General features: G+C 42.7%; 1 pseudogene; it reads right to left on the bottom strand.

Annotated features, from left to right (window-relative positions):
• Window positions 1-7,439: 7,439 nt before the first annotated feature.
• LOC101047203 (complement component 1 Q subcomponent-binding protein, mitochondrial pseudogene) lies at window positions 7,440-8,548 on the bottom strand (annotated as a pseudogene).
• Window positions 8,549-8,985: the final 437 nt, after the last annotated feature.

Genomic DNA, 8,985 nt, shown 5'->3' with positions numbered 1-8,985 from the left:
CTGCATAGTATTCCATGGGGTGTGTGTGTGTGTGTGTGTGTGTGTTATATATATATATATATAATATATGTGATATATATAATATATATATATGTGATCACATTTTCTTTATCCACTCCTCAGTTGATGGGCACTTAGGTTTGTTCCACATCTTTGCAATTGTGAATTGTGCTGTGATAAACACACACACATCTAAGTGTCTTTTTGATATAAATAACTATTTTTCCTTTGGGTAGATACTCAGTAGTGGAATTGCTGAATTGAATGGCAGATCTACTTTAGTTCTTTGCCAACTCATTTTTTCTGAAAATTTGAAGTTAAATCAAAATAACTAGACGTCTATCCTTTTTTTTTTTTCTTTTTGTGACGAAGTCTTTGTCGCAGAGGCTAGAGTGCACTAGTGCAGTCTTGGCTCACTGCAACCTTCACCTCCCAGGTTCAAACTATTCTCCTGCCTCAGCCTCCTGAGTAGTTGGGACTAGAGGCACATGCCACCATACCCGGCTAACTTTTGTATTTTTAGTAAAGAGGGGATTTCACTCTATATGTTGGCCACACTGCTCTCAAACTCCTGCCCTCATGATTCACCCACCTCAGCCTCCAATAGTACTGAGATTACAGGTGTGAGCCACTGAGCCCGGTCCCCATCCTGACTTTTTAAGTGCAAGGAAAACTTTTTTACAGAAGACTACTAACTAAGAAGTGTAGAATAATTATAAAAGTAGAAAATCCTCAGCCAGGCATGGTGCACTGGCATTAAGTGTCTGGCTTTTCTAGGCTCACGGTGCAAGCTGTCAGTAATATGGTTTGGCTGTGTCCTCACTCAAATCTTAACTTTAATTGTATCTCTCAGAATTCCCACATGTTGTAGGAGGAACCCAGGGGGAGGTAACTGAATTATGGGGGCTGGTCTTTCCTGTGCTATTCTCATGATAGTGAATAAGTCTCATGAGATCTGATGGGTTTATCAGGGTTTCCACTTTTGCTTCTTTCTCCTTTTCTCTTACTGCTGCAATGTAAGAAGTGTCTTTCGGCCGGGCGCGGTGGCTCAAGCCTGTAATCCCAGCACTTTGGGAGGCCGAGGTGGGTGGATCACGAGGTCGAGAGATCAAGACCATCCTGGTCAACATGGTGAAACCCCGTCTCTACTAAAAATACAAAAATTAGCCGGGCATGGTGGCACGTGCCTGTAATCCCAGCTACTCAGGAGGCTGAGGCAGGAGAATTGCTTGAACCTAGGAGGCGGAGGTTGCGGTGAGCCGAGATCGCGCCATTGCACTCCAGCCTGGGTAACGAGCGAAACTCCGTCTCAAAAAAAAAAAAAAAAAAAAAAAAAAAAAAAAAAGAAGTGTCTTTCACCTCCTGCCATGATGCTGAGGCCTCTCCAGCCATGTGGAACTGTAAGTCCAATTAAACTTCTTTTTCTTCCCAGTCTCAGGTATCTCTTCTTTTTTTTTTTTTTTTTTGAGATAGTCTTACCCTGTGGCCCAGGCTGAAATGCAATGATGCAATCTTAGTAGCTGAGATTACAGGTGTGTGCCAATATACCCAAATAATTTTTGTATTTTTAGTAGAGACGGGGTTTCACCATGTTGGCCAGGCTGGTCTCAAACTCCTGACCTCAGGTGATCTGCCCACCTTGGCCTCCCAAAGTGCTAGGATTTCAGGCGTGAGCCACAATGCCCAGCCTCAGGGAATGTCTTTATCACAGTGAAAAATGGACTAATACAGTAAATTGGTACCAGGAGTGGAGTGTTGCTAAAAGATAGCCCAAAATAAGCAACATTTCACATGCTTAACATTAGTAGTCATTAGAGAAATGCAAATCAAAACTATTTCACATCCATTAGGATGGCTAAAATAAATTAATAAACATATATATATATATACATATATATATATATAGAGAGAGAGAGAGAGAGAGAGAGAGGCAAGTATTGATGAGGAGGTAGAGAAATGAAAACCTTGATCCAATGCTAATGAAATTATAATTGTTAATGGAATTGTAATTGCTAAGGAATTTACACACAGACTGATAGTTCTTCAAAATGTTAAACATAGGCCAGGCGCAGTGGCTCATGCCTGTAATCCCAGAACTTTGGAAGGCCGAGGCAGGCAGATCACAAAGTCAGGAGTTCGAGAGCAACCTGGCCAACATGGTGAAACCCCATCTCTACTAAAAATACAAAAACTAGCTGGGCGCGGTGGTTCACGCCTGTAATCCCAGCACTTTGGGAGGCCGAGAAGAGTGGATCACGAGGTCAAGGGATCAAGACCATCCTGGTCAACATGGTGAAACCCCGTCTCTACTAAAAATACAAAAATTAGCTGGGGGTGGTGGTGCATGCCTGTAATCCCAGCTACTCAGGAGGCTGAGGCAGGAGAATTGCCTGAACCCAGGAGGCGGAGGTTGCAGTGAGCCGAGATCGCGCCATTGCACTCCAGCCTGGGTAACAAGAGCGAAACTCCATCTCAAAAAAAAAAAAAAAAAAAAAATTAGCTGGGTGTGGTGGCACATGCCTGTAATCTCAGCTACTCAGGAGGCACGAGAATCACCTGAACCCAGGAGATGGAGGTTGCAGTGAGCTGAGATTGTGCCACTGCACTCTAGCTGGGGCGACAGAGCGAGACTTTGTCTCCAAAAAAAAAAAAAATTAAACATAAAGCTACCATATGACCCAGCAATTCCAACATCAAGAAATATATACAAGAGAAGTGAAAACATATGGCCACACAAAAACTTGCACAAAAATGTTCATAGCACTGTTATTCATAAGAACCCAAAAATGGGCCAGGCGCGGTGGCTCAAGCCTGTAATCCCAGCACTTTGGGAGGCCAAGGTGGGGGGATCACGAGGTCAAGAGATCAAGACCATCCTGGTCAACATGGTGAAACCCCGTCTCTACTAGAAATACAAAAAATTAGCTGGGCATGGTGGTGCGTACCTGTAGTCCCAGCTACTCAGGAGGCTGAGGCAGGAGAATTGCCTGAACCCAGGAGACGGAGGTTGCGGTGAGCCGAGATCGCGCCATTGCATTCCAGCCTGGGTAACGAGAGTGGAACTCCGTCTCAAAAAAAAAAAAAAAAAAAAGAAGAACCCGAAAATGGAAATAATCCAAATGTTCATCAATGAATGAATGAATAAACACTGAGGCAAATCCATACAATGAAATATTATTCAGCAACACAAAGGAATGTTTGATACATGCCTTAGGTATGGATAAACCTTAAAATCTTGAAAACCTTATGCTAAGTGAAAGAAGCCAAACACAAAAAGACAAATACTGTATGATTCCGTCTATATGAAATGTCTAGAATAGGCAAATCCATAGAGAGAAAGTAGAGGAATGGTTGCCTGAAGCTGTGAGAGGGGATAATGAGGAATGGCTGCTAACACATATGGAGTTTATTTTGGGAGAAGATGAGAATGTTCTGGAATTAAATAGGAGTGATGCACAACTCTATGAACATACTAAAAACCATTGAATTATATGCTTTAAAAGATACATTTTATGGTATGTTACATATAAAAATACTTAAAAGACAAAAACAAAAACTACTTGCCTCAGAAATCCAGAAGTCGCCAGGCGCGGTGGCTCAAGCCTGTAATCCCAGCACTTTGGGAGTCCGAGGCGGGTGGATCACGAGGTCAAGAGATCGAGACCAACCTGGTCAACATGGTGAAACCCCGTCTCTACTAAAAATACAGAAAATTAGCTGGGCATGGTGGCACATGCCTGTAATCCCAGCTACTCAGGAGGCTGAGGCAGGAGAATTGCCTGAACCCAGGAGGCGGAAGTTGCAGTGAGCCGAGATCGCGCCATTGCACTCCAGCCTGGGTAACAAGAGTGAAACTCCGTCTCAAAAAAAAAAAAAAAAAAAAAAAAAAGAAATCCAGAAGTCTAGCCTTGAAGCTCTGAGAATATTAATCAGTAATGAAACTTTTCTGTTTTCTTTACTGCTGTTTCTTTCCTCACCCCTGCTTCAGCACCCTCCACCTGGGATCTAAAACCCCAGTTAAGTCGCTGAGTAATGGAAGAGTAGAGATATTAGATAAGAAAGGATAAAATTAGCCAACCATGGACCTCTTTCTGACATTAGCCTTCCTGCCTGCAACAAACAAGCTAGAGAGAAGAGAAGCCTCGTTTTAAACAAAGTTTGGAATGAGTACTGTTAAATAGAAATAGACATTTAATTTCTGAACTGGATTACCTGCAAGTGGCCAGAAATATTGTAATGCAACCAAAATTGTCATTCAGTGAAAGGGAAAGGAGTAACTCTAATGAATAAATCCAGTGGGATGATTGATGGTAAATTAACAAATTAATTGAAGATACATTAGGATTACATCTTGCAGGTTGCTTCGGTTCAATATACCAATTACAACTAAAAGATATAACTGACAACTCAGTGTCAAGTAGCCCAAAATAGTAAGCCTTTTTATCAGGCCTGTTCAGGAACTCTCCTCTGCTCTTCTTGGCTATGGTCCTACTTCCTGGACATTTCTAGATAGTCTTTCTAATTCTATAGCAATAAAACATAAACATGGTATAATAATGATGTATATTAAGATATATTTTAACAAGAGCGGTCAGATGTTAAAGAATGCACCTTTGGGGGCCGGGCGCGGTGGCTCAAGCCTGTAATCCCAGTGCTTTGGGAGGCCGAGGCGGGTGGATCACGAGGTCAAGAGATCGAGACCAACCTGGTCAACATGGTGAAACCCCGTCTCTACTAAAAATACAAAAAATTAGCTGGGCATGGTGGTGCGTGCCTGTAATCCCAGCTACTCAGGAGGCTGAGGCAGGAGAATTGCCTGAACCCAGGAGGCCAAGGTTGCGGTGAGCTGAGATCGCACCATTGCAATCCAGCCTGGGTAACAAGAGGCAAAACTCCGTCTAAAAAAAAAAAAAGCAAAAAAAAAAAAAAAAAAAAGAATGCACCTTTGGGTTACCATATGGATGGTAACATTCAAACTTTCTTCAATCCAACTCCAAAGGGAGGAGAGGATTAAAAAAAAAAGTCAAAATTACAACAGCATGTGGTACGTGCTGTATTGAGATAGTGTGGTACAGTCAAAAGAACATCAACTGCAGAGCAAGGCAGACTTGGGGTTGAATTCCTGTTTCTACGGATTCTTAGGAACCCAGTTCCCAATCCCTTTGACTCAGTTATATCTCCTGTAAGCACAATATTTAGTTCTGTTGCATATAGTGCTGGTTTGTTATAGGCTGTTTGTTTCAAAAATAATGTTTTTGAGAGAAGAAAGTATTTATGACTCCACTGAGCAGTAAAATTAACAAATATTTTTCTCGTGACCCATCAACCAGCATATGTCAATTCCACTGCAATTTTCCATATACTTTTCCAACTTTCCTTGAAGCTAGCCATGGCCATGGGAAAATTTACTGGAAGGTTTCTAGGAAAAACTTTCCTCCCAAGTAAGAAAGAAACTCTTTTCCCTCCAACTTGTCCCCGTATTCCTGCTTGGAATGCCAAGGTTAGTGATATGATGCTTAAAGCTAAGGGAGCCATGTTGCATAATTAAACTTGCCAAAGCCGACATGCCCAGACCAGAGAGAGAGAACATCTTGGTATCTTGTTGAGTTCATTCAGCCTCTGCCCATAACCGGGAACTACTTGTTTCCAGACTGCTGATTACACAAGATAACAAAGATTATTACTGCTTAAGCCACCATTAGCTGTGTGTTCTGATGTTTGCAGCTGAATAATATGGGTGTCTAAATCTTTTGTCTCCAACTCTGAAGGCAAGAATCAAGTGTTTGGTTTCCTTTTTTTTTTTTTTTTTTTTGAGACAGACTCTTTCTCTGTCACCCAGGCTGGAGTGCAATGGTGGGGTCTCGGCTCACTGTAACCTCCGCCCCCCCAGACAATTTCTCTGTCACCCAGGCTGGAGTGCAATGGCGGGGTCTCAGCACACTGCAACCTCCGCCCACCCAGGTTCAAGTGATTCTCCTGCCGCAGCCTCATGAGTAAGTGGGATTATAGGCACCTGCCACCGTGCCCAGCTAATTTTTGTATTTTTAGTAGAGATGGGTTTCTGCCATGTTGGCCAGGCTGCCTGACCTCAGGTGATCCACCAGACTTGGCCTCCCAAGTGCTCCCAAAGTGCTAGGATTACAGGTGTGAGCCACCTTGCCCAGCTGTGTTTGGTTTTGTTTAAGATTTGACTTTCATTAATTTGTCAAAGTGATTACTACTTCCCTTTTTCTATGTACACCTTCTCAGGTTTACTGTCAGAGGACTGCATGGGAAACTACATTCTAATGGAGCCTAAGCATATCCTGACGCAGAAACTGGCAACTTACAGCATGTCTACAGGGGGAAGCATGGGAGGTGGCTTTTGCTTTCCCCATGACCTGGGACCAAGGGAGTCAAAGATGTCTACAAATCAACCCTACTGTCCAATAATAATGACTAAATGTATAAAGCTAAAATTCATATGATTCTTACAATGTGCCAGCTGCTGTTCCAATTTTTATCCTCAAAATAGCATAATGACATCAGTATTTTTAATCCTCCAATTTTATAATGATAAAACTGAGTCACTAAGAGGTTAAGAAATTTGGCTGAGGTCGCACAGTTTATAAGTATTAGAGATGGGGTTTGAACCCAGGCATTTTGAAGCTGGGTACTAAGTTACATGCTGCTCAGACAGCTACAGATACAGTTTTCCATCTGCAAGTTCTGCTTTGGGGAACCAGTACAACAAATACTTCATTATACTAAAAAATATGCATTGAGCAGTATCTTATAAAAAAATCTACAGCTCATCCAACAACTCTCCCTAACCCCAGCCAAAAAAAAAAGAAAGAAAGAAAAGACAGCTCATATTTAATAATAGAATCAGGGAGCAATTGCTCATGGCACTATTGTTAAATAGCATGGTGTATTAATCAGGTTCTCTAGAGGGACAAGACTAACAGGATAGATGTGTATATGAAGGGGAGTTTATTAAGGAGTATTAACTTATATGGTCACAAGATAAAGTCCCAAAATAGGCCCTCTGCAAGCTGAAAAGCAAAGTAGCCAGTCCAAGTCCCAAAATCTCAGAATAGGGAAGGCAATAGTGCAGCCTTCAGTCGTGGCCAAAGGCCCGAGAGCCCCTGGCAAACCACTGGTGTAGGTTCAAGATTCCAAAAGCTGAAGAACTTGGAGTCAAATTTCAAAGACAGGAAGCACCCAGCACAAGAGAAAGATGGATGCAGGAAGCCTCACCACTTCTAGTTCTTCTATATTCTTCTGCCTGCTTTTATCCTAGCCACACTGGCAGCTGACTAGATGGTGCCCATCCAGACTGATGGTGGGTCTGCCTCTCCTAGTCCACTGACTCAAATGATAATTTCCTTTGGCAACACCCTCACAGACACTCCCAGGAACAATACTTTGCATACTTCCCTCCAAGTTGACACTGAATATTTTTTTTTTTTTTTGGAGGAGATAAACCAATTTTATTGTCTATTATGTTATACAAAAATCTACAAATAATGTATTTGTACAGAAAAAAAGGGGTAATAAATGAGAGCATAAAACATATATAATTTAAATTTGGTATTTTTTTTCCCATGATATTAGGATGATAATCATTTCAAAGCATGTGTCTAGCTTCAGACTTGGATTTGTTCAATGGCCAAAGCCTGCCGTAAAACTATGGCTTTCAGTGTCTGTCTGTTCTACTTGCTCTTGACAAAACTTTTGAGGTCTTCAAGAAAAGTAATGTACTCCTGGTGCTCCAGGGCTGTGCTGAGCTCCACCAACTCATCTGCAAAAGTGTTGTCCACCCCTCGGTCCGCAAGGAAATCCATTAGGTGGTCATATAACGCCCAGTCCAGGGAATCTGTGTTGAGTGTATAATTAGGATCCTTCCATTCAGAGTCGCCAGTGAACTGAAAGCTAACTTCCCTGATGGAGAAGATGTCACTCTCAGCCTCATTCTCTTGTCCAACCTCATCTTCTGGATAATGACAGTCCAGCACAAGGGCCTTCTTGCCATCATTCTTTATAACTTCAACCACGAAATTGGGAGTTGACGTCAACTCAGGCTCCTGTTCTTCAGCCTTCTGCCCTTGGGAGGGTTCCTCCCCACCATCAAAAGTTGGTGGGATGCTGTTGTTAATGTTGAAAGTGACAGTGATTGTTTCCCCGGCAACTTTCCGCACTAATATAGCTTCTGTCCTATTCAGTTCCAGCTCCCAACCTCCAGACATCTTAGGGAGGGTTTTATGCTTCTGGATTTTCCTTTCCTCCTTAATTTCATCACTCAGGAAATCAACAAAAGCTTTGTCTCCTTCGGTTGCAGGGCGCCGCAGCCACAGCCGCAGGCGCAGGGCCCGCGAGGCCGCAGGAGGCCCGGCCGCTGCTCTGAACCCGCGCGCACGCTGAGCAGCCCGAAGGGCCGGGCTCACAGCCGGGGCGCCGGCTGCAGGAGCTGCCGGAATGGCAAAACAGGCGAGGCGGGGGCCGCGGCGCGGAGGCCGGCAACGGAGGAGGCCAGCACACGGGGCACGCAGCGTAGCAGAGGCAGCATCGCGGAGACGACTGCGAACACGTGCAGACGCAAAGGACGACACTGAATATTAACCATGACATATGGTCAATATTGTTCAAAACATTATTTAAAATTACATTTTAAAATCATTGTGTGTGTGTGTGTATGATACTGGAGCAGCATCCTGAGAAGTGTATCACTTGTGAAAGCAATACATTGCAACCTGTTTTCGTACTACTATATTCTTGCTGTAAACAAATTTCTACTTTAAAAGGGTTCAAAGGACCATAAATACTGTCTAGAAAAATGGGAACTAATGGAATCCAAGGACAAGAATCCACATATATCAAGTAAAATATGTCCACTTATTATTTGTAACATTTTTCAGTGTTATTTTTAGGATTATTTTAGGATTTGCCCAGAATCTGTTAATAAAATAATTTATAGTGTCACAGACAAAAGTTTTTGTCCTTTAG

This window comes from Saimiri boliviensis, chromosome 8, assembly GCF_048565385.1.
Source record: "Saimiri boliviensis isolate mSaiBol1 chromosome 8, mSaiBol1.pri, whole genome shotgun sequence".
Taxonomy (NCBI): Eukaryota; Metazoa; Chordata; class Mammalia; order Primates; family Cebidae; genus Saimiri; species Saimiri boliviensis.
Note: the sequence above shows the minus strand (reverse complement) of the source record. Positions and strands in the feature narration are given on the sequence as shown.